The sequence below is a fragment of the Leuciscus leuciscus genome (assembly GCF_965113295.1).
Source record: "Leuciscus leuciscus genome assembly, chromosome: 8".
In the NCBI taxonomy this organism is placed as follows: Eukaryota; Metazoa; Chordata; class Actinopteri; order Cypriniformes; family Leuciscidae; genus Leuciscus; species Leuciscus leuciscus.
The window spans coordinates 33,046,301-33,073,493 of NC_138732.1; the positions used below are offsets into that span (position 1 = coordinate 33,046,301).

Below are 27,193 nucleotides of genomic sequence, written 5' to 3' on the forward strand. Positions count from 1 at the left end.
CGATTCTTTCTAAAAACTCCGGCCAGAGTGGAGATTTTGAAAATCTTCGTTTGCATGTAAACTGAGACAAACGGATGTTTAGGCAGCCAACGTCACAGTGTGCCAGAGCTCGCACCTACGCCAAAAGTGCGACCTATGTTTACATTTTCATTTGGCTTTGGTGATCATGGAAGCGTTCAGAGTAGCAGTCACATTTATGTTGGTGCAAACTCTTTTCATGTTGTAGCAACAATGACATCTGCTTTTCACATTAAGTGAATCATGTGATGTCGAACACATCTTCTTTGTCCAAACAGCGCTGGTTAATAATTCCCCACGGAATAATTCACCAGCGCCGGGGTGTCTGTCGCCCCCCCCCCCCAGTTCAGCGCGGACTCCCTGTGACTTTTACAACCTCACAGACTCGTGACATTCCACACACACACACACACACACACACACACACACACACACACACACACACACACACACACACACACACACACACACACCAACATCCTTTAATGTATGTAACTCAGACTTGTATCTGAACTTCCTGTATGCATGTGTGATTAATGTTGTTTTGATCATATAGTTATGATCTTCGAGTGTTTGGATCTGAAATGTATTTTTGAAGAATGTTCTCCCAGTAGAATCGCATTCCGTAACCCGAGCTCATTGGCAGGTCATAAAATTTGACCACAGAGCTATCCAGCCCTATGCATGAGATAACAGGGTCGCAACATTCCAACACACACACACACAAACACACTCTGGACTTTGAAACAGAAACCCCCTACAGAAAAGGACTTTTACCCATAAAGTCACTCTTAAATGTACTAAATATATAAATTTGTGTGTTAAGAGGTGTGTGTAAACCATAGGAAAGCATGCATGTCCTATTTGTAACATTAATAGAACTGCAAATGCCTATACAAATGCATAATAACGTATCTTTGCATTGCTACAAAGCCTATATTCTATTTTTGATATCTCTGTAATCCTCTCCAGCTAACGGAGTTGAATTCCGATAGCAGAATTCAGTGATGCGCATTGTTTTATAAGTTCATATGTCTGGAGAAAATCCTCTCAAGTTAAAGTCAATCATGACTCATTCGAGTGGGCGTGTCTAACCGGACAAAGGAATCTTCCCGCTCGAAAAATCTCGACAGCTGATTCGTCCTACACGAAGGAGGGGACGGCACATGGGACACTGATAAAAGTCCAAACTCTCTTATCTCTCTCATCCTACTCTCAACTCAATATCTCTTGACCCTCCTCCTCGGCGCAGCGCTTCTCCAAAGGAACATCTGGAGGAGGCCCTGGCCTTCTCCATCGAGCGAGCACATGTTCGAGTCGTAGCTGCGTCCTTTGCAACAAAGACCTTAAACCTCTCCCATCCCAGGAGATGAACTTTATTTTCCGGTAACATTACATTCAGTGAGCCTTTCAAGCTTCCCGCGACACCGGAAGACGCAGCAGAAACAGGACACCATCCTCGCTTCTTGCATCAGCTTCAGCCTGACCAGAAAGAGCACTCGCAAGTATATTGATTCCTATAAAAGCTGTTCCAGGTGTCTAGGTCTTAGGTCTGTGAACTAAGTTACCCTCTATCTTCCCTCTATATCTTTCTTTCTTTCATTTCATTTTCATTCTGATAACGCTATGTTTATGTTTTTGTTCGGTTAAATGTTTACTTGTTTGTTTGCATTTTTACGTACGTTTATGTTTGTAGTTTATATAATCTCTAGTGTGTGCCATTTTATTAATAAACCCATGTATACTTTTAATTGTCTCTGTGTTTGAAAACCCACCTTATAAAAGTCAATGAAACTTCAAGATCTAAGCTACAAGCTCGATATTGACTACCTTGAGTAGTTTTAATTCATAAACTCCGAAAGTTTGATATTCGTGGCCAGAAGATAAAACTTTCTTGGAGTTTAAAAAGGGATACCCCCCTTCTTAACTGTAATGATCAGACAGTTACAGAACAAGGTCATCTCGAAAATTGATAAAATAAATGTACATGCGACTTATGAATTATGACCATGAGTCATAATTGTTAATATTACCAAAATTCCCTAGCCTGACGTCGTCATACTCAGATTCTAGTCAGAATGTGAGTCTGATACTTCTCCATAGAGATTTGATTATGGGGTGTGTCTCAACCGAACCAGAAAAAAAAAAAAACTCTGCACTCAATTGGATAGACCTACAACCAATCAGAGCAACGGAGTAAATGACGCATGTTCTTCATTCATATTTTCAACCAACAAAATGTCGCGGCTCTCTGTTCCTCTTTTAAAATGAATGCGCTGTCGATATCTTCTATAACAGACGCGATGGCGGAATCTACACATGATGTTTCATAAACAAAGTTCGGGAGGAGCACGTACAAATAATCAATACAATATCAACTTGTCATCAAACAATACCATGTCTAACGTTACCCTATCTATCAGCATGAGGAAGCAAATTCACTCTGTCAACTTACCTAACACTCCTTGACAGTTTTTCAGCATCCCTCCACCACCCCGAATCCTCACTCTTGTCTTGTTCTCTCACAACCAGGAATACGGGGGAGTATGGCTACCGAGCCCACAGCCCTCTCCTCGGACAGCACGTCATATACGCATTTATTCTATCGACTTATTTGTGTGAAATCTTATATACGCATTTATTCTATCTAACTTATTTGTAAATGTGAACTCGTGAAATCTCAATTCTCCAGCAGCAGTCGCCTTTGTTGTAAACTAATTCAAATCAAGCGCTCTTTGGTGACGTGGATGATTAGTTGATATTGTATTGATTATTTGTACGTGCTCCTCCCGAACTTTGTTTATGAAACATCATGTGTAGATTCCGCCATCGCGTCTGTTATAGAAGATATCGACAGCGCATTCATTTTAAAAGAGGAACAGAGAGCCGCGACATTTTGTTGGTTGCTCATCTGTCCATCATCGTATAAAGCCCGCCGTGACAATTTGATTGGTCCGAACAATTTTTGTTCGGGCATAATAGCTCCTCAACGGAGCGAGTCCAGACCGAACTTCCCGACCAAAAAATTTTGTGGGCGGGGTTCGGGCTGGCACCCAGGCTAAAAATTCCCTATATTCTTGAGCTAATTCACATTTACCCCGAGTCGTTACAGTATATGTAGCGTCTGGACCAATCAGACACACAAATTATTCATTTAGTTAATGAATAATCTGTGTAAACTCACTCTCCCAAATAAGGCCTGTGAAACGTTCCCCAAATGAAGCTAACACACTGGCAGGACGCGGTGTCTTGTTACAGGACACACACTGAAACTGATTTTACGAGCGAAAGGAATGTCCTGAGAGCTGCGACTCTTGTAAATGATTGCTAATTTGTTTGAATTTATAAGGTCTGTACCGATCTATGTGTATAGTTATTTTGAAGGACTTTTATTATGATACGGCCTTAACGTGCACCAACATGTGTATAAAGCACGTTCTGTTTCCGCTATGTGTATGTGCGCACACTTTCGTGAAGGACGCAGCTTATTGCATGACGGTTTTCTTCCCCCCCATGAAGTTTTGTGCATCCCATTTGAGGGTTATAAGGTAAACTAAGTGTAATGTTTATCATTTTTGTAATTGTATAGTTTTATTGTGATGTTGGTTAATGTGTTGGAGTGACAGTGTTTGTTTGTTTTTATTGTTTGTGTTTTTGCTGTAGCTCTTACGGTGTCTACATGAGTGTCACGAATAAAACGCTAATGGAAACATCAGTTTAAGGAGTAATTTGATCATCATTCAAGTGGGGTAGCTACAGTAAGAGCTTAGCCATTCGTCGTTCGACTCTGCTGCGTTAATGACTGGTGTCCATGCCGACGGGTCTTTAAGAAGTGGATGTTCACGGGCAGCAGGTCGATTTCCGATGGTCAAATGTGGTTCGTTTATGGATAACTACGGCTGAAATCAAGGATTAAACGATACACTACGGATTGCGAAAGACTGTGTTCTTCTTCAGGTGACATTTATCCCTCTACGCACTTCTACAGCAGTAAAAGGATATTAAGGTGAAACATTTAACCAACGATAGACATTTTCTTCAAGTTTAATACAAGGGTTGAAATGTTTAAAGCCTTTTGAAAGACCAAATCCTTTGTTGTGTTTGAAGAAGGGATATTTATACGAGTTTTAAAGGAAATATTTGTCTATTAAAAAGGGTTATTTAAAACACTTGATATTAATGTTTGAGGCTACATGATTACTGTTTTGTAATTTAAATGACTTTTAACTGTGCTGGACATCTTATATTATTGTGTGTGTTAATCTGGTAATTTTAAAATGACTGAGTCAAATAATTGTGTTGATATTGTTGAATGTGAAGGGCTGATTAATAGTCTCCAACATGATATTGAAACCCTTAATCATGAATATCAAACATCAACAGAGAGTTTAAACAGACAACAGATAATAGAGACAATTGAGACTAAAGAACAAACTTTGAGTGAACTTAAAAGTAAACTTCAAGAAGATTTAGCAGAATCTCAAGGTCCTCGACGTTCTGTTCGTCCACGAAATCCTACAGAAAAAATGCTTGCATTTCAAAAAGATGAAATTCAGAAGAGAGAAAGAAAGCTTATTTCCATGTACGAACAATGGAAAATGTCTGCACGTAAGGCTAGAAATCAACTCAAGTCTGATATTACTGAGAGCCAGCTAGCAACTCTAATTGACATCTTGGAAGAGGAAAAGGAGAAAGTTATGCATATCTATGTTGAAGTTAGAAATTATGTCACGCCATCTACTGAACTGAGACGTCGTATTGATGCTTGTGAGGCTGTGACAACAGAAATAATAAAAGTTGCTTATGGAAGAATATCAGGCATTGATGAATTTGATGTAGAACAAGTAAAACATCGCTTGAAGGATTTGCTTGAATCTAGCCATGCTCGTTCTATCTATGGCTCTACTGTTTCTCGAATTAGCCATAAGTCTAGTGCTCGGTCAAGTCATCATTCTGCATCTTCATGTGTAGCATCAAAACATGCCGAAGCAGCTGCAGAATTGGCGGCAAAGGAAGTGGAGTACAAAATGCTGATGGAGGAAAATAAACGGAAGGAGAAAATTCACGAGTTGCAAGAGAGACAAGAAAGAGACCTAGATGCTCAAAAACGTGAACTAGAGCAGTTACAGGCGGAAAAGGATTTAAAAGTAGCACAGGCAAGGTTCGAGGTCTATAATCGGATAGCAGTGCAGGAAGTTGATAATCCTTCAATAAACCGGGTTATCAGAGAACAACATTGCCTGCCTCCAAGCTTTTCTAGCCAACCTGCTAATGACATATCTCCATCTCAAAATGAACTGCCTTTTCTTGTTCAAGCCCTACAAGACAGCATAAATTTGAACAGATTGCCAGCTCCAGAGCCCTTTGTGTTTAATGGTGATCCCATTCAGTATGTTGAGTGGAAGGCTTCCTTTATGTCATTGATTGATCGAAAGAGTATATCTGCTGCTGACAAACTTTATTATCTAAAAAGGTATGTGGGTGGATCGGCACGCAAAACCTTGGATGGTACCTTCTACAGGAGTGACGACGAAGCTTATAAGGATGCCTGGAGCAAATTAGATCAAAGGTATGGTCAATCATTTGTGATTCAACGTGCTTTTCGCCAGAAGCTTGCAAATTGGCCAAAAATTCAATCAAAGGATGCTATTGGACTTAGAGAATTTTCGGATTTCCTTAACGCCTGTCAAGATGCCATACCTCATGTTGCAAGTTTACAAATCTTAAATGACTGTGACGAAAACCAAAAGTTAGTTCAAAAACTACCTGAATGGGCTGCTTCGCGTTGGAATCGACAAGTTACACAAACCTTGAGAGACAATAAGGATTTTCCTGACTTTAAGACCTTTGCAGCATTTGTTTCGTTAGAAGCAGAGATTGGTTGTAATCCAGTCACATCATCTTACGCTCTCAGCTTAACATCTGTTAACAAACAAACTTTCAGAGAGTCCAAAGGAAATAAGGCTAATGTCTTAAATACTCAGACTGATTTGGGACTTAACAGACCAAAGATCATCAAGAAAAATGTCAAACCTCCCTGCGTGTTTTGTCAAGATCCTCAACATCAGCTCTATGATTGTTCCAAATTGATGACCAAGACACTAGCAGAACGACGGACATATGTGAAGGAAAACAATCTTTGTTATGGATGTTTGAAAACTGGCCATAGTGTAAGAGACTGTCGTCATCGCCATTCCTGTAACTCATGTAAAGGGAAACATCCTACTTGCCTTCATGATGATAACTTCACCAAAAGAGAAAGGCTAGTTCCATTAACTGCATCTGCTCCAAGGTTAGAAGATGAGTCGACAGCCGTTCTGTCTCTGAGTGTGGCCGGAAAGGGATCATCTTATACATCGATGGTTGTGCCAGTATGGTTATCATCAAGCAACAATGTGAGTACAGAAAAACTTGTTTATGCCTTGCTCGATTCACAGAGTGATACAACCTTTATCGACCAAGAAGTGAGCAATGTCTTGCAGGCAGATAAATTTCCTGTCAAGTTAAAACTGACCACTATGACTGGAAAGGACACCATAGTGAAGAGTGAAAGGATTTCAGGACTTCGTGTAAGGGGTTATAGTTCTGCTACTTATATTGAACTCCCCCCTGTTTATACTAAAGATTGTATTCCAGTCAACCATGCACATATACCTACGTGTGAAACAGCCAAACTTTGGAATCATCTTTCTGCAATTGCTGAGGAGATACCCTCTTTGAAGGACTGTGAAGCCGGTCTTTTGATTGGCTATAATTGTGCTAGAGCGCTGGCACCAAGACAAGCGATTTTAGGAGAGAATGATGAACCTTATGCTGTCAAAACTGATCTGGGTTGGAGCATTGTTGGACCTTCATTACCCAGGCTTGACTCTTCAGGTATCACTAGTCTCTGTCATAGACTTTCTGTTAAAGAAATTCCTTCATTGACTCCTGCAGATGCCATACGCATTTTAGAATCTGATTTTAAAGATGCTAATGATGATGGCAAAGTTCTCTCTCAAGATGACATCGCCTTTTTGAACAAATTAAGTGATGGTATAAAGAGAAATAGCTCTGGACACTATGAAATGCCTCTACCCTTTAAAGCGAGACCTAATTTGCCAGACAACAGACAACTTGCTCTTGTGAGACTTAACCATCTAAAGAGAAAATTGTTAAAGGACCAAAGGTACAAAGAGCATTATGTGAAATTTATGGAGGAGGTCATTTACAGAGGAGAGGCAGAGGAAGTTAAAGATGGAGGGAGTCAAGGTGAAAGATGGTATGTTCCTCATCACGGTGTTTATCACCCGAAGAAACCAGACAAGCTGAGAGTTGTTTTTGATTGTTCTGCGAGGTATGATGGAATGAGTTTAAATGATCATCTCCTTCAAGGACCTGACTTGATGAACAATTTGACCGGTGTTCTTCTCAGATTTCGCCAGCACCCTGTTGCTTTAATATGTGATATTGAGAAAATGTTTCATCAGTTCCATGTGCCTGAAGCAGACAGAGACTTTCTGCGTTTCTTGTGGTGGAGAAATGGAGACTTAAAAGAACAACCTCGAGAGTACAGAATGACAGTTCATCTCTTTGGAGCGTCTTCATCTCCAGGATGTGTGAACTATGGATTGAAGTATTTGGCTGAAGGTAACAAGGACCAGTACCCTTTGGGATTTCAGTTTGTAATGAATGATTTCTATGTAGATGATGGTGTTACAAGTGTACAAACAACAGAGGATGCAATTCAACTTGCTCAAGAAGCCCGAGACCTTTGTGCCATTGGTGGCCTTAGACTTCACAAATTTGTGTCTAATTATAATGCTGTGCTGGAAAGTATTCCTCCCTCAGAACGAGCAATCAATGTAAAGGAACCTGATCTCTCATTTGATTCCTTGACAGAGCGAACATTGGGGATTCAGTGGAACATGGAATGTGATTGTTTCAAGTTTGATATTTCTCTCAAGGAACAGCCAGCAACTCGACGTGGAATCTTATCTACGATTGCATCATTGTATGACCCATTAGGGTTCTTAGCTCCATTCATTCTTCATGGAAAGAAAATACTTCAGGAAGTATGCAGACATGGTACAGGTTGGGATGACACACTGAGAAATGAGTTGCAGCCAAGTTGGGAGTGCTGGAGAAGAGATTTGGGCAACTTGAAGAAGGTGAATATTCCCCGCACATATGCTCCTCCTGGGTTTGGAAAGGTAACGGAAGTAGAGCTGCATCATTTTTCAGATGCTAGTACTAGTGGCTATGGACAGTGCTCATATCTGAGGTTGAAGAATGAAAGTAAAGATGTCCATGTTGCTCTTGCCATGGGGAAGTCTCGTGTATCTCCTTTAAAGATTACAACTATTCCAAGGTTGGAGTTGACTGCTGCAGTCGTTTCAGTGAATGTCAGTAAAATCCTTAAGCAAGAACTTCGGTATCCTGACATCACAGAGTTTTTCTGGACTGACTCCAAGGTTGTTCTGGGATATATCAATAATGAGGCCAGACGATTTCATACATTTGTTGCTAACAGAGTACAAAGGATTCATTTAAGTACAGTTCCGCAGCAATGGCGGTATGTTCCAACAAGGGACAATCCTGCAGATCATGTCTCAAGAGGTCTCACTGTTGATGAAATGATTTCATCTGACTGGTTCACAGGGCCGAGGTTCTTATGGAATAAGGAGATGGTTCTTCCCGCCAACGAGATTACAGAATTACAACTAGGTGACTCCGAAGTCAGATGTTCTCAAACGCTTAACACAAAGGCAGTGGAACAGGAAACCATTGTAAATCGCCTGTCAAAGTTCTCATCTTGGTCTCAGGTAATAGGAGCGATTGCACGTATTCAACGTCGGATTCGCAAGGATAAGTCAAACAGACTTTCTACAGTTGAGGAAAGAGAAAAGGCTGAGTGTCTCATAATTAAACTTCTGCAAAGACATGTGTTTGAAACTGAATTGAAAGCATTAAGTAAAGGTATCCAATTGTCATCTCACAATGAATTGTACAACCTTGATCCATTTCTTGATAGTGATGGTGTGCTTAAGGTGGGAGGAAGACTTCGCAACTCTTCTATTTGTAGTCTACTCAAACATCCTACAATTATCCCCAAAGACCATCACATTACAAAAATGATCATAGCTGACTGCCATGAAAGAGTTAAACATCAAGGTAAAGGATTTACCATCAATGAGATTCGTTCAAGGGGGTTTTGGATTCCAGGCATCAATCGTGTTGTAGCATCTCATGTGCGTAATTGTGTTACCTGTAGAAAACACAGGCGTCCAACAGAAGAGCAAAAGATGGCTGACTTGCCTTCAGAGAGAGTGAATCCTTCTCCACCATTCACTTACTGTGGTATGGATTGTTTTGGTCCATTTTCTGTGAAACTAGGACGAAAGGTGCACAAAAGATATGGATTGATCTTTACTTGTCTGTCTTCTCGTGCCATTCATATTGAGATGCTTGATTCAATGTCAACAGATTCCTTCATTAATGGCTTGCGCTGTTTTATTTCCATACGTGGAGCCGTGCGGCAGATTAGATCTGATCAAGGGAGCAACTTTGTGGGGGCTAAGAATGAGTTGGCTGAAGCACTCCAAGAACTTGACACTGAGAAGCTGAATAACTTCTTGGCTTTGAATCAGTGCGACTTTGTAATGAATGCACCATGTGCAAGTCATACAGGAGGTGTATGGGAGCGACAGATTAGGACTGTCAGAAGTGTCCTCCAGTCTACACTTTCAATTGCTTCTGAAAGGGTTGATGATTCATCTTTAAGAGCGTTCCTCTACGAAGCTATGTCAATCGTAAACAGTCGCCCACTCACTGTCAACAATTTAAGCGATCCAAATAGCCTTGAACCCATAACGCCAAATCATTTTCTTACCATGAAATCCACTATTGCTTTACCTCCTCCAGGCAAGTTCACTAAAGAAGATCTTTATGCCAGAAAAAGGTGGCGCCATGTCCAATATCTCGCTGAACAATTCTGGAGTCGCTGGCGTAAAGAGTATCTCTCAAATATTGCAGTCAGACAGCGTTGGCACACCCCTAAGAGAAATTTGTTAATAGGGGACATAGTGATTGTCAAGGACAACGATCTACCTAGACACAAATGGTTGTTAGGTAGGATTGTAGAAACGACCATAGATTCGGATGGACTTGTGAGGAGAGTTAGGGTTCATCTTGGTGACAAAGATCTTGGAAAGAAGGGAGAACGTCTAGGGAAGCTTTCTGTAATTGAACGTCCTGTTCAGAAATTGGTTTTACTGTTGGAGACTTGTTAAAGTTTTTGTTTATTATTATTATTATTATTATTATTATTATTATCTTTTTTTTTTCTTTTTTTTATGTGTCATTGTAATTTTGAAATCATTTTGTTTATTATAACTCATGATTTGGTGGGAGTGTAAATGATTGCTAATTTGTTTGAATTTATAAGGTCTGTACCGATCTATGTGTATAGTTATTTTGAAGGACTTTTATTATGATACGGCCTTAACGTGCACCAACATGTGTATAAAGCACGTTCTGTTTCCGCTATGTGTATGTGCGCACACTTTCGTGAAGGACGCAGCTTATTGCATGACGGTTTTCTTCCCCCCCATGAAGTTTTGTGCATCCCATTTGAGGGTTATAAGGTAAACTAAGTGTAATGTTTATCATTTTTGTAATTGTATAGTTTTATTGTGATGTTGGTTAATGTGTTGGAGTGACAGTGTTTGTTTGTTTTTATTGTTTGTGTTTTTGCTGTAGCTCTTACGGTGTCTACATGAGTGTCACGAATAAAACGCTAATGGAAACATCAGTTTAAGGAGTAATTTGATCATCATTCAAGTGGGGTAGCTACAACTCTCACTTAAACTCTTGCCGAGGAAGAGAAATAAAAACCCTGTTAATCCTATATATATTCTATATATAACCACTTGATAAATGTGTAAACATGTATCTAATTTTTCCCATCTCATGATTTTCCCTTTTATGTGGCGTTTGTATTCTTGTAAACTCAATTGGGTTAATGTTTCAGACTTTGCATATTATGGTTAACCAACATTATATGTGCGGCATTTTTGGTCTCTATAAACTCCAATCTTCATCCCCGTTTTGTTAATTTACATTACATTCTGCTAACTTTGTGACGCATTAGTATTATAAGCATCTTAAAGATTCTTGTGTTAAACATCCAATCAAATTGCATGTTCAAAGGGACAATGGGTCGTAAAAATTTCCCTCCAAACGGAAATCTTCTCATTGGCTCACACAGCTCCAGAGGTTGTGCCATCTTCACGCTTTAAAGTCACTGATCAGCTCTTAGCTCTCTCTTAGTCCCTTTCTGAAATGCTGACGTGAAGATGATGCTGAACTAGAAGCCTCTAAGGACCCACCAAGCTTGTGCCAGGCTGCGGCCTTGTCTTTCCATTCACCAAAGATACTCTGAAAACCACTGGTTCTCTCTCATCAAGACCACATCAGCAAAGATCAACTGGAGCCTCAACAAATTGCATCAGGACATTTTAATTCAAATGGGCGAGACATGCAAGTATCAAACTAAGTCTCATTATTTGATACATTAAGTATCCTTAAGTATCCTTAACCCTTTAAAGAAGGGCGTTTTAGAACTAAAATGATGGTTTGGTCAAGGCTGTTGATCTGCTGACAAACAATGATTTCAAACAATGCTATAATTTCTTGCTTTCCTGTATTCTGCTTCAGCTCTCTTTCCCTTGGTAAACTGTATGCATGTATGTGTGTGTATGTTAGAGTAGTTTAAGTGTTTAGACTAGTTAATAAAATCTTGTTTATGTCACACGTAAAGTTGTCCTTGTCTCAAGCTCATAACTGGAGTCACTAATCATTTAGATCTTGGTTACTGCTCTTAGTAGTATTGTAAATTAAGAAATACATTTCCCATGCCCCGGAAATGTACATTTCTTAGAGTTAATAAACAATTGATCCTGAGTGTTCATGGGACAAATAGGTTCATTGATTGTAATATTAATTTACGACAGTAAATTAATTATATTAACTAATCCAAATATTCATAATCAATTATAACCAGTTATTATTGATTATTAATATTTCATATAGAGCTAATTTGCTACATTATGGTGGAGGATGAATAGGGCATGATTAAACAAAGGTTATGAGCTTAAACCACTGTCAACCTAAAAGTGTGTATTTGATAATTCTAGTCAGAATAGGACACAACATGCGATACCGCATTAAGGTCGCTAGTTGCTGGCTTGTTTAAATGCGGATAAATGATGATTTTAATTGACGTCTCTACTGTAATTGAAAAAGTCTTAACACATTTAAGCATATTTTCAAATGGTATCAGTGTAAGGTTAATATGATTTTAGCGAAGAAACCCTAATTTCAGTATTAAAGCGTAAGTCTGTTTTGACGAAGGAATCTCAGCTCAGCGGCATATAAACTGTACCAGAATTGATTATTCTGCTTTGGTTAAAGAATTCCAAATGCAGTATTGCTTAACCTGTTTCTGATGAAGGAATCTCAGTACAGTGTTATATAAATGTAAATATGGGCGATGCTCCCCTTTTTACAGTGTAGAAGCCTTACAAATTATAGTTAGATTGATGTCATTCATCTAAACTTTATCCGTGCATTTAAAAAGCATAGCTACCTGGTGATCAAAACTGTGTCTCACTCACTGAAACTCTGAAGTGCATTGGTTCCCATGACAACGACTTGTCACAGGAAGTGCTAACTCTAGATAGCACATGTGTTACCTTCCGACGCCATTTTGTAAACAAACAGCCGAACCATTTCTGGTTTCTGAATTCTTACTTTCTCTTTCCTTAACTTTAATTCTTCTCATCTAATTTCACCTGCACTTTTCAGGTGCATTCCTTACTGAACGCTGTTCAGCTAAATTTACAGTTACTTTGTTAATTAAATCTAAACTTAATTACATGTAAACTGTTTAGCTAGAGAAGAATAGAGAATTTTTATAGTTATTCGGAACTTTCAATGGCACGTTGACTAAACTTTATGGAGGGACAAACACATGGTATGGTCTTGAACACGCAGCAGCTGTGACCAACTATAGAATGATGTCCAAAGCAAATCTAATGGTTGATCATAAGTGCAATTGATTATTCCCAATACTAGATCATTCAGCTGTTTTAATCACTTTAAATCTTTTTATTAAATTTAATCATAATAGAAGTCAGCCATTAATTTTTTCATTTAACCCACTTGTTCTAGGGTGGTTTTATTTCCCCATAAAACCGCAAAAGTAACTAGACAACTTTCCTTCTTGGTTTGTTTATTTTCAACAGTTTCTTCAATTTTATGAGCCAGCTACACAAGTAATCTAGACGATTGCTATGGCATAATTTTGAGTACCACTAATAAACACAATCTAATCGGAAAGCTCTGCTCTTCCTCTTTCTTTCTCTTCTTCATTTGTTCAGAGATCAAGCCTGTTGTATGCTATCAGTAAGTTCTGAGAAATAATTTGACCATAAGAACCATCTTAAGTCATTTATTAAATCTAGGCTTACGCTCTTCTAGCAAAGCCACTCATATCCACACAAATCTGAGCATCCTGCTATTTGCAGCTAAGATAGTAATAATCAGGTACACATTTCACTTGCTAACCACACCTGGCAAAACCTAGCTGTACATTATACACCTAGCTGTCTCACTTTGCCTTTAGCTCCAAATTCTGTTTGATCTTGCATTAGTCTCTTGCCCTTACTCTCACCACAAGTGTGCCAGAATGTTGCAGATGCTCAGCCTAACTGCCCAGATGGCAGACCAAAAGGACTGGCTAGGTGTTTTGAAGAACACTCTTTTACCCACGGCTGCTGACGACTTTCAGCACAAGAGCCAAAGGCAACTGGAAAACAAGGGAAGACAACTAATGAAAGATGACTCAAACCAGAGGTATGACCACAAATATCTGACTGAGGTTATCTTCCTGGCCCACAACCTCACAGGTTTGAAACAGGAGGTAAACAACCTCAAACTCCAGATCACAGAGTCTCAAAAGTAGCTGACACATGCTAAAAGCCGGATAGACCAGCTAGAGATGGAGGCTCAGGACAGACACAAGGACCCTGGCAGAAGAGAGACACAGGAGAAAATCCACAGTCTTCAAACCGCACTGACAACTGCTAAACAACAAGAGCAGTTTGAAAAGACAGCCAGAGAGGACCTGGAAAAGGAACTCTTTCACACAGAGTCACTGTTAAAAGCAGCAAATTCTGAAATCTTGGAAAAAGATGCCAGAATCATGGCCTGTGAAGGTCAACTGAAGGTGTCCAGAGCTGAAATTGAGGCACTGACCCAGCAGCTGGACAATACCAAAGATGAACTTGACATGGTCCAACGAGAACTGAGACACTCTTACCTGCTGCAAAAAGAACCACAGCAGGAGAGACATCTCACTCCCCCACTTGCAATCAGCAGAGAAACCTCCCCCAGCCAAGCACAGAGTTACCAAGGGGGGAGAAAAAACCCTCTGCTGAACATGTCATCGGACAATTTCCTTAAAGCTTCTGCAGCCGCAGAAGGAAAAGGACTGATTGAAACGAATCCTGAAACGACACATGTAGTGACACTCAAAGACCTCAACCGAATGGCCAGACAGATCCCTGCATTTACACCAGAGCTTGCAGGAGACGTCCACGCTTACCTGCGAGACATTGACTTTCACCTGCAGTCTTTGATGAGTGTGCACCATCAAGATAGACTCTATCTTATCTGGATAACATCCAGCCCAGAGGTGCAACGCTTTCTGGCTCGGCAGCCAGAAAACATCCAGTCTAACTACCAGCAGCTGAAACAAGCCATCATAAAGGAGTTCTCTGAGTTTGAAAACGGACTGATCGCTGCCCTAGATACCAAACAAGGTCGGCATGAAACTCCCTATGTTTACTATCACAGACTCAGACGAGCTTACCTCGGAGCTCGCAACGAATCTGGGATGGAGGAGGACACCAGCTTCAAGAGCCTTTTCCTCCGAAACCTCCATCCTATTGTAAGTCATCATTTAGGCATCATGGCCTGCGCCAACACAATGCCTATCCACCAACTGCGTGACCTGACACAGAAGGCCTTTAACAAACACAAGGCCTCCTCAAAAAGGGTTTGTAAGATCCCAGCGATTCTGAATGGCAAAATCCAGAATCCAAAGCTGGCACCAGAAGGCACCCAGCATTTCCACAATGCAAGAGCCTTTAACGAAAAGCTAGCCAGCAGAGGGCAGAACTGTCACCATGGCCATAGACCTAGACACAAGACCACCCGCTTGGAGGAGCCATGGAAAAGAACATCCTCACCCAGCAAACACCACAGGACGTCCCACAGCAGTCTACAACAACAACATCCTTCTCCACACCTTTCACACAGGTGCCAAACAGAGGCTGCACAAAGACAGCAGGACATGCCTGATTCCGAGTTACAAGAGCTGCTAGCACTAGCAAAGGAGCTCCTTGAACAGAACTCCCCTGAGGAGTACTGGGACGAACGAACCTCTGACTCTTGCCCAACACAGCTCGGGCAAGCTTAAGTCAGCACTACCACAGAGCAGAGTAACAATGCAGACTTCAGATTCCTGGTCCCTGGATACAGAACCAAGGGCGAATGACCACCTGCTGCCCTTTTGCTACCAACACTAGGTCAGTCTGAAACTCTCTCCACGCTACACAACACCCATAACCACTCCCTGCAGTCACAAGCAACCACCTGCCTCAAAGGACAGGTGACACACTGTCAAGGCACCTGCTGCCTCGGCACCTGCTGCAGAGACCTGGACTTGGCTACTGTCACCATCACCCGATGGAACGACCACCGCTCCAGGAAACACAAACAACCAGAGGCCACCATGGCCTTCCAGCCTTGTATGACAGAGGTGTGTCTGATCTTTCTGCACTTCCAACGTCGTTCGTGGTTGTCCTTGAGAGGGACAACAACGATCGAAAGGGGGGAATATGTAGCGTCTGGACCAATCAGACACACAAATTATTCATTTAGTTAATGAATAATCTGTGTAAACTCACTCTCCCAAATAAGGCCTGTGAAACGTTCCCCAAATGAAGCTAACACACTGGCAGGACGCGGTGTCTTGTTACAGGACACACACTGAAACTGATTTTACGAGCGAAAGGAATGTCCTGAGAGCTGCGACTCTCACTTAAACTCTTGCCGAGGAAGAGAAATAAAAACCCTGTTAATCCTATATATATTCTATATATAACCACTTGATAAATGTGTAAACATGTATCTAATTTTTCCCATCTCATGATTTTCCCTTTTATGTGGCGTTTGTATTCTTGTAAACTCAATTGGGTTAATGTTTCAGACTTTGCATATTATGGTTAACCAACATTATATGTGCGGCATTTTTGGTCTCTATAAACTCCAATCTTCATCCCCGTTTTGTTAATTTACATTACATTCTGCTAACTTTGTGACGCATTAGTATTATAAGCATCTTAAAGATTCTTGTGTTAAATAGACTTGTAGTCAAGACCGCCTAAACCGAGACCAAGACACTACCAAGACCAGAGGGTATCGAGACCAAGACAAGACCAAGACCAAGACCAAGACAGACCAAGTCAAGACCAAGACTAAGACGAGACCAAGACCGAGACCAAGTCGAGACCGGAGGGGAAAAAAAACAGACTAGTGTTGAAGCTAAGCAACTTGTATGAATTCAAGAACAGCAGCATACTAGGGTTCAGCCGCAGTTTACATTTATACTTAATGTGTAGTTGAAATCGTAACATCAAATTAAAGATACACAATTGTAAACTTGGATTAGACCTAATGTTTAGTCAACACAACAGAGATATGCATATGATATTTAAAAGACCATTTATTTAGTCTAACACCATCTTAAATACAATACTGTAATCAAACAACACACACACACAGACACACACACAGATATCAAAGTCACAAATTCATCTAAGCAAATGCCTGCCTATCTCTGCCGATTTCGGAGTCTCCAAATTAATCCATTCTGCAACTTTTAAATAAATAATAAAAATTTAAAAAACGAAATTATAGGCTTAAGTGCAGGATCTGAAAGTTGGTCGTTTTGTCGCTATGGTTACACACACACACACACACACACACACACCGTTGGCGGTGCGCTCAAAGTCATCTGTCAGTTGTGCAGTTACCCAAAATCTCCTGAATGAAATTAAAACCCATCATGTCACTGATATGTGTTTTTTAAATCAAGTGATCAAAGTGCTCGTTGCCGCTGCGATCAGTGGCGCGGATAAAGTGTTTTCTGGTGTGGCTCGCGCACGCGCCGCACTTTCACTCGGACGCGCGCTTCAATCCGTTCCGTTGCGGATAATAATGTTGCATTATCGAACGTTGTGTCATCGTGGATATTGTAGTATTGTATTGCTAAATTCCCCGACCACTATGTCGGTCTGAGACAGCGAGACCAAGACAAGACCGAGAGGTCCGAGACCAAGACAAGACCAAGACCAAAGACCGTCAAGGCCGTGACAAGACCGAGACCACGTAAAAGTGGTCTCGAGACCGGTCTCGAGACCAAGACCGGTCTCGAGACATACATCACTAGTGTTAAACATCCAATCAAATTGCATGTTCAAAGGGACAATGGGTCGTAAAAATTTCCCTCCAAACGGAAATCTTCTCATTGGCTCACACAGCTCCAGAGGTTGTGCCATCTTCATGCTTTAAAGTCACTGATCAGCTCTTAGCTCTCTCTTAGTCCCTTTCTGAAATGCTGACGTGAAGATGATGCTGAACTAGAAGCCTCTAAGGACCCACCAAGCTTGTGCCAGGCTGCGGCCTTGTCTTTCCATTCACCAAAGATACTCTGAAAACCACTGGTTCTCTCTCATCAAGACCACATCAGCAAAGATCAACTGGAGCCTCAACAAATTGCATCAGGACATTTTAATTCAAATGGGCGAGACATGCAAGTATCAAACTAAGTCTCATTAGTTGATACATTAAGTATCCTTAAGTATCCTTAACCCTTTAAAGAAGGGCGTTTTAGAACTAAAATGATGGTTTGCTCAAGGCTGTTGATCTGCTGACAAACAATGATTTCAAACAATGCTATAATTTCTTGCTTTCCTGTATTCTGCTTCAGCTCTCTTTCCCTTGGTAAACTGTATGCATGTATGTGTGTGTATGTTAGAGTAGTTTAAGTGTTTAGACTAGTTAATAAAATCTTGTTTATGTCACACGTAAAGTTGTCCTTGTCTCAAGCTCATAACTGGAGTCACTAATCATTTAGATCTTGGTTACTGCTCTTAGTAGTATTGTAAATTAAGAAAGACATTTCCCATGCCCCGGAAATGTACATTTCTTAGAGTTAATAAACAATTGATCCTGAGTGTTCATGGGACAAATAGGTTCATTGATTGTAATATTAATTTACGACAGTAAATTAATTATATTAACTAATCCAAATATTCATAATCAATTATAACCAGTTATTATTGATTATTAATATTTCATATAGAGCTAATTTGCTACAATGTGTTTGCATTTGCAAATACAGCTGCTCCATTATGTCGAGGAGCAGAGACGAATGAGTGCTCGGAGGTCAGCAATTTTGCAACAACTTCTCCTCCCTCCAACACAAAAGAACCAGTCCGCGTCACCGCCAGCGTCGCCGGTTTTGGGTCCGACCTGGGCGAACTGCTGTCTGGTGGGAGAACTTCGAAAATGAAGTGGTTGTCCCGGATGAGTGGCGTGAAAATTGTAGGATGTCAAGGTCATCGCTGCTGTCACTCTCCGAATTGCTGCGTCCCTACATCGAGGCTGAGACGACCGTCATGCGGTTCCCTGTCGCCTGCACCTTGTATTACCTGTCCGACGAGGGTAGACTGCGCAAGACAGCCAACGTTATGCCAACATAAATGTGTGTTGGCAGTGTGTGTACACAACCACCCTATAATGATAAAAATCCACCCAGTGCTTTTTTTATAATCCCAATAAATCATAAGCACTGTCTCAGAACAAGCCGTTCTCAGATTCGCGGCAATGTGACGTCACTTTGCACAGGCCCCTCCCACGACTGTTGATTGACACTGCAGTTTGAGCATAGACCCGCCCTGAGGGAGCGGGACACAGTCCGCCATTGTTTCGACGCTTGAGCAGCTGTAGACTAGCCTGACTACGTCAGACTTCGTACTTCCGCTCAATTTCAGTTCGCTTCTGTACTCAGTCTGAGATAGCGACCTATCTCTCAGTTTTCCTCCGGCCTCAAAACAGCCGGCCAATCAACGAACAGAGGGCGGGCTGAGAGCCGTGACGTAGACGTTGATTGTACCGTGGATGCGGAGATTTACTTCACATAATCTGCAAAAGTCGTTCACAGCCATGTTCACTCCGGTATTTCGCTCTATGGTTTTGTTTTCACATCATACATGTGTTTACAGTGGAAGTTCGATGCGGCTGAGCCAGCGCATAACACACGTCATAACCAAACGTTATGTGATTGGCTTACGGGTAACCAATGATTTAAAACTTCAGACAAGCGCCGTCATGTGTCACTTTCACTTTCACTTTCACTTTATTAAAGGCACACTATGCAGCTTTCCGTTTTTGTCAAACAGCGACCCCTAGAGTCGCTGTGGAGTACTTGTATTTAATATTACTGTCGCCACTCGCGCAGATGGAGGCTGTAATGAGGCTGTAATGAGTGGAAATAAGGTGTGGCCCCTTTAAGAGCTGCGCGCGCCCTGTTGAACTGTCGGCAGTCTGTATTGTGTGTGCACCTCGAACACCCCCATGTATGCGGGTTATTTCAGTTTGATGCTCAGTTACACGAGTTCGATTGGGGAATAAAGTGCAAGTTGTGAGATGCCAATCGCCTCCGTGAGTCTGTCTGGCCTCTGAAATAACTTCATCTGTGAGCTATCCCTATTTCTCCTCCTGACACAACGCGTTACAAAGCGTCGGACATCGAACAGGCACAGATAAGCTCTGAAGATGTCTACTAGTCCATCAACAAGAACGATATTTACTCGAGTCTGACTCCTTGCTCGGTCAGTCTGCCGTTTCCTCTTTCTTTGGTCCTCCGACAAACCTTTCCTAGCTTTCTGCTTCTTTTTTACCGGTTCAGCCATGACGAAAGTGTGAAGAACTCAGTATCTAACGTTACCTTTTTCTACGTGTACGTGTGCACTTTGCAGTGCCATAAAGCAATTCGTTGCAACGCGAGACCTGATATCAAGCGATACACGCCCGCCGGCCCAAAGTTGCAAGGGTGGTTTTTCGGCTCACAGGCGCTTGGGGGGTGCGAGACGACCACCATTCAACCCGAAATAAGTCATATAACTATTCCAATGACTCCGAAGCTGTTCGGTTAAAGTAAAAAAGATACTTAGTTCACCTTTAAGCACAGACTGAAAAGGTGTGTATATATTTGTTTACTGTTAGTTGTAACGAGTGTTTTGTGTACTTCGCTGTGTATGTTCCATGCTAATGAAAGGGAGAGAGAGAGTTTTGGATAAGACTTAAATGCTCACATCTTATACTGTTTTTATTTAGCTGCTCTTACAGTGATTTTCTGGAGTAAAACTAACGCTTCATCTTTTGTGTGATGTACAATAAACTTAATCGAACTCATCAGTATATTTTGGTCATCATTCGGACGAGGTCTGCTACAGCAGGCTTGTATTAATAGTGGATAAAAGCAGATGACAAATAAGTTATAACCATAATTAAGCTAAACTATACCTGTTCAATCTCCATACAGTATATATTCTCTGGCTCTGTGGGCATTATTGTCCGACTCCGAGTCGAAATGAACACCACTAATGAGAGTTTCTGTTTTGATATTATCAGATGAGATTGTCCTGGCTCTGAGCGCGAGCTCGTAAGGCTCCACCCTTTGGGCGGCAGCAGCAGCTCATTTGCATTTAAAGGGATACACACTAAAACGGTGTGTTTTTCTGAGCCCCCAAAAAATGACAATTTAAACATGCTGTAAAAAAAATATCTGTTGGGTATTTTCAGCTAAAACTTCACATACATACTCTGGGGACATCAGAGACTTATTTTTTGTGAAAAGGGTCATAATAGGTGCCCTGTAAGCATAAATACTGTTAAGGAAGTTTGTAGTAGACTAATTCACACACACACACACACACACACACACACACACACACACACACACACACACACACACACACACACACACACACACACACACACACACACACACACACACACACACACACACACTTCATGTTTTATGGGGATTTTCCATAGAAATAATGATTTGTTTTACTGTACAAATTATATCCCCTAATCTGAAACCTCCCATTACAGAAAATGTTCTGCATTATGTATGATTTACAAGCTGTTTTCCTTGTGGGGACCAAAAAAATGTCCCCATAAGATCAATAAGCAGGTGAGTTTGATCAAGGTTGCTGCTAAACTCTGCAGGAAAATAGACCTCGAGGACCAGAGTTGAGAACCCCTGCCCTACACATTGATTGCAAATGTTCTGATTCTTTATTATTGTTGGGTAATTGTCACGGATCTGCCAGGCTGTCACATCAGCCATTCACACAGCACACCTTCACCAGAGTACTGAACACTCACACCTGCACTTCATCTGCACCATCATCAAGCCAGCTACAAAAGCACACACCTCGTCTCACATCATTGTCTGGTCTTGTTTCTATGAAGTGCTTACCTGTTCTCCAGCGTTGGTGCTCCAGTGTATTCCTCTCCTGTGTTCTCCTGTCATCATCCTGCATACTCACCAAACACGAAAAGGTGTGTGCGTCCATCCAGCCATCCGTCCAACTATCCATGATCTCCTGCACCTGTAAAACAAGGAAGGTCTTCGTTACTAAGCTTTACTCATTCTTCAAAGTCTATTTGAACTGCATACTCATCTGTATTCTCCATTCTGCTCAGTGCTGTTAATAAAGCTCACATTTCAATGTATTTCTTTGTGTCTGGATCTGCATTCTGTAACAGGTAACACTTTACAATAAGGCTTTATTAGTTAATTCACTATAGTTAACATAAACTGACAATGGACAATACTCCTAAAGCAGTTATTAATCTTGGTTAATTTTCATTTCAACATTTAATAACACATTATTAAATTCAGAAGGATTTAATGGACCTGAGCTAACATGAACTAACAATGATCAGTTGTATTTTTTTTTAAACTAATGTTAACAAAGAATAACTATGGTAACAGATGTAGCTTTTGCTCAATGTTAATGTTGGTTAATGCATTAACTGACTTTACCTTATTGTAAAGTGTTACCTATTGTTCTTTATAATTCTTTATAACACTTGAATCAGTTTAAAACATTTGTTTACTTTATGTAGTTTTTGTGTGTATTACTTTATTGGATTGAAATATAATTTAGTTTGTTTTGTTTTAAGAAAAAATATATAAAACCTCTTATTGTTTGAAAACGCTCATTTCAATATCGTGATAATACCATATTCGGTCAAATTCCTAAAAAAAAAAACCCAATAATAATATTAATGTCCATGGGAAAATGTGGGTCCCATGGCCAAACCAGTTGAGAACTGCTGGTCCAGTATAAGGGACAATTTCAGATACAGCCGTAGTGTCTTAGTGACTGTTCAAAGTCTTGTTTGTTGAATTTTTCCAGTTGTAAATATTGTAAAAAAAAAAAAAATCAGCTTGCCCATTTATTTGTAATTTTACTTATAATGGCAGTAATTCTGAATTTAATATCTTTGTTACTGTGAAGATGTTTCATTCAAAAGGAATCGATAAAACCAAACTCTTTAATAATTATGTGGCCAAGACACAAACTGAAAAGATATATTGAAGCTCTACAACTATGATGTCACAGAGACATTCTATAGAACTCTCCTGAGCAAAAGTCCCACAAAGACACAATCCTGAGGAGACTTTAATCAGAGTTTGAGGAGAGAAGACTGAATACATTTACAGTCCTGAGAGAACATGGAGAACATAAGAGCAACAGCCTTTGACGTGTTTGATGAAGCACGTTTACTGGGCGAACACACTGACTTGATCATCAAGTCAAATGACAGAGAATTTCAAGTGCACAAGATCATCATGTGTGGCTGCAGCTCCTACTTTAGGTGAGAAGAAGCATTTGAACTGCAATTGTGTGCAAATTACCTAGAAATGATTATAATTATATACATCATTTCCACTGCCAACATTATACGGTTGAAACTGCCTAAGTCCAAATATATAAATGCATGAAAATGAATGAGTGTATTGCCAGAAAAAAAGAATGTAACTATGATATCTAGGCAAACACATTCTTGAAATTTTATTCTGGAAGTGGCTATGAATGAAGTTTTACCCAGCATTTCAAATTTAATATAGGAAACTGCATTGGCATCTGCAAGTTGACAGAGGACTTTTCCTCCTGCTCAAAGCTCCGCTGTAAAGCACAGCACTACATCCTGCAGCACTTTGAGGAGGTTCTGCACGTACCTGAGGAGTTCCTGGAGCTCTTCCTGGAACAGCTGGAGGCAGACATGGGGACTTGTGACTTGGTGACTTGGACTCGAGTCGCTATTTTTATGACTTGTGACTTGACTTGACAAAAAATAAAATACTTGAGACTTGACTCGGACTTGGAAGTTAAAGACTCGGGACTTGACATGACTTGAGACACGATGACTTGAATGACTTGAGTGTTAATCACATCATGTTTTCAGTTTGAATATAAAATATAGAAATTATTTTTAAAAATCAAGTTGATTACCCAGCTGGAGCGCAGGCTGAGAATAGCGTTGTCATGACTGGATCATGAAACTATCATCAGTCATGCCCTCTCGTACCTTACGCACACCACGCCCACTTAGATCAGATATCACATCAACATGTCAGCCGGAGGGGTACCGAGGGTCATCGCTTTCGGCTTCAAGAATTGTTCACATGATGGCAAAAGACGAACAGCGCTTTGCAAGACATGCAACATTAACAGCCATTCTGCCCAGTAAGTGCTTGTCAATTTGTTAATGTTATCTGGTTAGTTGGTAGTTAGCTAATGTAATAATAGCTAAAGTAGCCATAAGGTTTTATCAGCGATTTCAGGCCCAAAAAAGGCCCAAATATAAATGATCACATTCATCTAATCTTTCCTAACGATGAGTGAGTGTGTGTGTGTGTGTGTGAGAGAGAGAGAGAGTGTGTGTGAGAGTGAGTGTGTGAGAGAGAGGAGAAATGTAACAAAGTTTAATGTTGTAAGTAAACTGTGTTTGAGAGAGAGAGAGAGAGAGAGAGAGAGGGAGGTGTTCAGAGAGGAGTCTGTTGGATGTTAAGCTGTTATTTGTTTTATGGACTCCCTATGGAATTAATTTTGATCCAATAATAATGAACGTTACTTTTCAAGAAACTAATGAAAATATAAATTGAAACTGAATAAAATATCTTTGAAACTGAAAAAGAATAAATCGCAGGCAAATTTTTTTACTTCGTTTTTAATACACTGCATGTTTTGCTAACAATTTCTCATATTTCGTTCGCTGATCTGAACTTACAAATGCGCTTCCAGAGATTTCATTTACGCTTCTGAAGTTTTCGTTTACGCTCCCAGAGTTTTCGTTTGCTGTTCTGACACATTTCTCTCGTGGGGGCGGGGCTAGTAGCAGTGTGCTCTTATTGGCTACTGAGTTTTTGATTGACAGCTTCTTCACCTGGAAGTGAAGACGTCAGTGCTGTGTTTATGTGTGGATGTGAGCGTCTGTAAGCGCAGCTTTCTATTTCATTTTATATCTGTATTTTTTTGCTGCTACACTATATTTTTTAGATGATTTCTTATAGAAGGAATAGTACAGACGAATGATATCATTAGCCATCGTCGCTATAAGGTTACTGGATAGCCTACTCGTGGTAAGTCAGATTTATTTATTTTTAATCAATACTATAGCCTACTAATACTATTTATAATACAGTACTGGCTTTTTTCAGGTGAGAGCCCATAACATTATACAGCTGTGTTGTCTTGATTTAACTTAGCCCAATCATTAAATGACTTGTTTATCTACATTCGGTTACAGTCTTCGATTATATCATATTTCCCCCCAGCCACCCCAAACAACATTGTGCTAGAGTACTGTACAGTATATGTACTGTAGCCTACAGTACAAAAAGTACTGTATCAGTCAATGATGCCATTGGACCAGAGCGCTGTCAATCACTGCCTGATTTAACTTTGGCAATGTAAAGCCTTTTTTTTACCATGCCAATAAAGCTATTTAAACCTGAATTTCTCAATTGCTGATTAATTTGCGATGCAGAGTTTTTGAAAGAGGAGAGAAACGACTTGACCACAGAACACGTCACAGTTCATAATAATAAACACTCAATTATTTTGAAGTATCTTGAAAATTATTTAATTATTTAGAAATAATTTATTCTGATTACTTTTGTGTGATAAAGATGACTGATAGATAAAGCTATTATATGTAGCTAGTATGAGTAAATGCTTTTTCTGTGTCAATATTTGACTAATAATAATGCCAAAAATTGCACTTCAAATTAGGGATGCACCGATGCATCGGCTGAACATCGGTAACGGCCGATATTTGCCTCGTTAACTGCCATCGGCCATCGGGAAATAAAAATGACATTCGCCGATGTCACATGGGCGTCAGTTTGGTTTGATATGCTGGGGACAGAGACGCATTCGGAAGTGCATTTTCAGAAGTGCTGGGTACAATGACGCATTTATTTATTTATTTTCTATGAGAAAACTCCTTTTCTCGAGAAAAGAACGACCATGGTGTGTAGCAGAAGAAGCGGCGGAGTATGCACGATCCGCGAGTGCTGAAGACGAGAACGCACGGCTTTGATGGGTGCGCAGGAGGACACAAATGGGCGGCGACTGCTTCTTCCAGTGGCGGGAGCTTTTCCCTCAGCGCCGTCAACAGATAGAGCGTTAACTGTACACACCGCCGCCGACTTGAGCTGCAAAGAAACTCTGGCCTCCCTGTCAAGGACTCTTGTCAAAAAGTACAGGGAAGCTTGACCGCTCTGAATAGTGAGTGAGAGCGCGCGCGCGGTCGGGGCTCTCTCTCTCTCTCTCTCTCTCTCTCTCTCTCTCGCAGAAGAGCGCGTGCGCGCTTAAAATTTAATATTTTGGTATGAACATTCACCCGTGTTTTTTCCCTCATAAATGCGAACACGAAAAATAAAATGAATATTATAATGTTTTTTTTGTTGGGTCAAACAATGATTACCAAATTTCTCTCTCATATTGCTCTTCATAACAACTGAAAAAGAACTTATAAATAAGGTTATAACTGTCAACCAGAAAGTGACATTAAAGGTTTTTTTTGTTTCATAAATTGGTCTGATTGAATTTGTGCTCATTCTAGGATAGTGTGATCAAGAGCCGAAAGACTTGTATGTTTCCGTGGCACAAAAGAAGGAATAAATAACAAAAAGAAAAAACATCGGCATCGGCATCGGCCATCGGCCAAGTTGTTATGTTAAACATCGGTATCGGTATCGGCCCAGAATTTCCCAATCGGTGCATCCCTACTTCAAATGAACATTTCTGAGAATTTTTTTTAATCTTTAATAGTCTTTAATAATAAATATATGTCCAAATTAAAACCTTAATACATGCAAGTAATTATGACTGAAAACATCCAGCAACTGGGGAATACACAGCCATGGATATATGTTTATAGGGGTATACAGCCATCTACTGGTTACACAACAGTATTACATATGATAAATGCTTCATGACTCCCGAGGTAAATATTTAAGCTAGTACTGTAAAATCCCTTAAAACATTTATATAATTTGTTTGGAAAAAATATTGTAAATCTGCAACTTGTTACTGTATGTGGGGGTTCAAAGTAGTTTGTATTGTTAGATTATAATTAATTTCCTCTCTCATTTTCCAGGAGTGGAGCAACTTTTCCATAAACAAAATTCTGATGCTGACACAGAGGATGGAGTGATAGTACCAGAGATGTCCCTATCAGACAATAATCTTACTTTGTTCAGACACATCACCTTTGAATGACTGGGATCTTGATCTTCAGACACCTTGCACTTTATTCGTATTAGTCTGTGCTGATCTTGGATTAGCATACCAACAGCATATGAATGTTAAGGGCATAGTTCACCCAAAAATACAATTCTCACTTATTTTTCTCACCCTCATGCTGTCCCAGATGCATTTTACTTTCTTTCTACAGATAAACACGAATTAAG

At 40.3% G+C, this 27,193-nt stretch overlaps 2 long non-coding RNA genes across 2 annotated transcripts; both read left to right on the top strand.

Annotated features, from left to right (window-relative positions):
- Window positions 1-3,340: 3,340 nt before the first annotated feature.
- LOC309504951 lies at window positions 3,341-3,733 on the top strand. The gene is made up of 2 exons (XR_014208240.1): window positions 3,341-3,566; window positions 3,682-3,733. It is a non-coding gene; the product is annotated as an uncharacterized lncRNA (long non-coding RNA).
- Window positions 3,734-5,895: 2,162 nt separating this feature from the next.
- On the top strand, window positions 5,896-10,810 carry LOC309505176. Its single transcript, XR_014208354.1, has 2 exons — window positions 5,896-10,643; window positions 10,759-10,810. It is a non-coding gene; the product is annotated as an uncharacterized lncRNA (long non-coding RNA).
- Window positions 10,811-27,193: the final 16,383 nt, after the last annotated feature.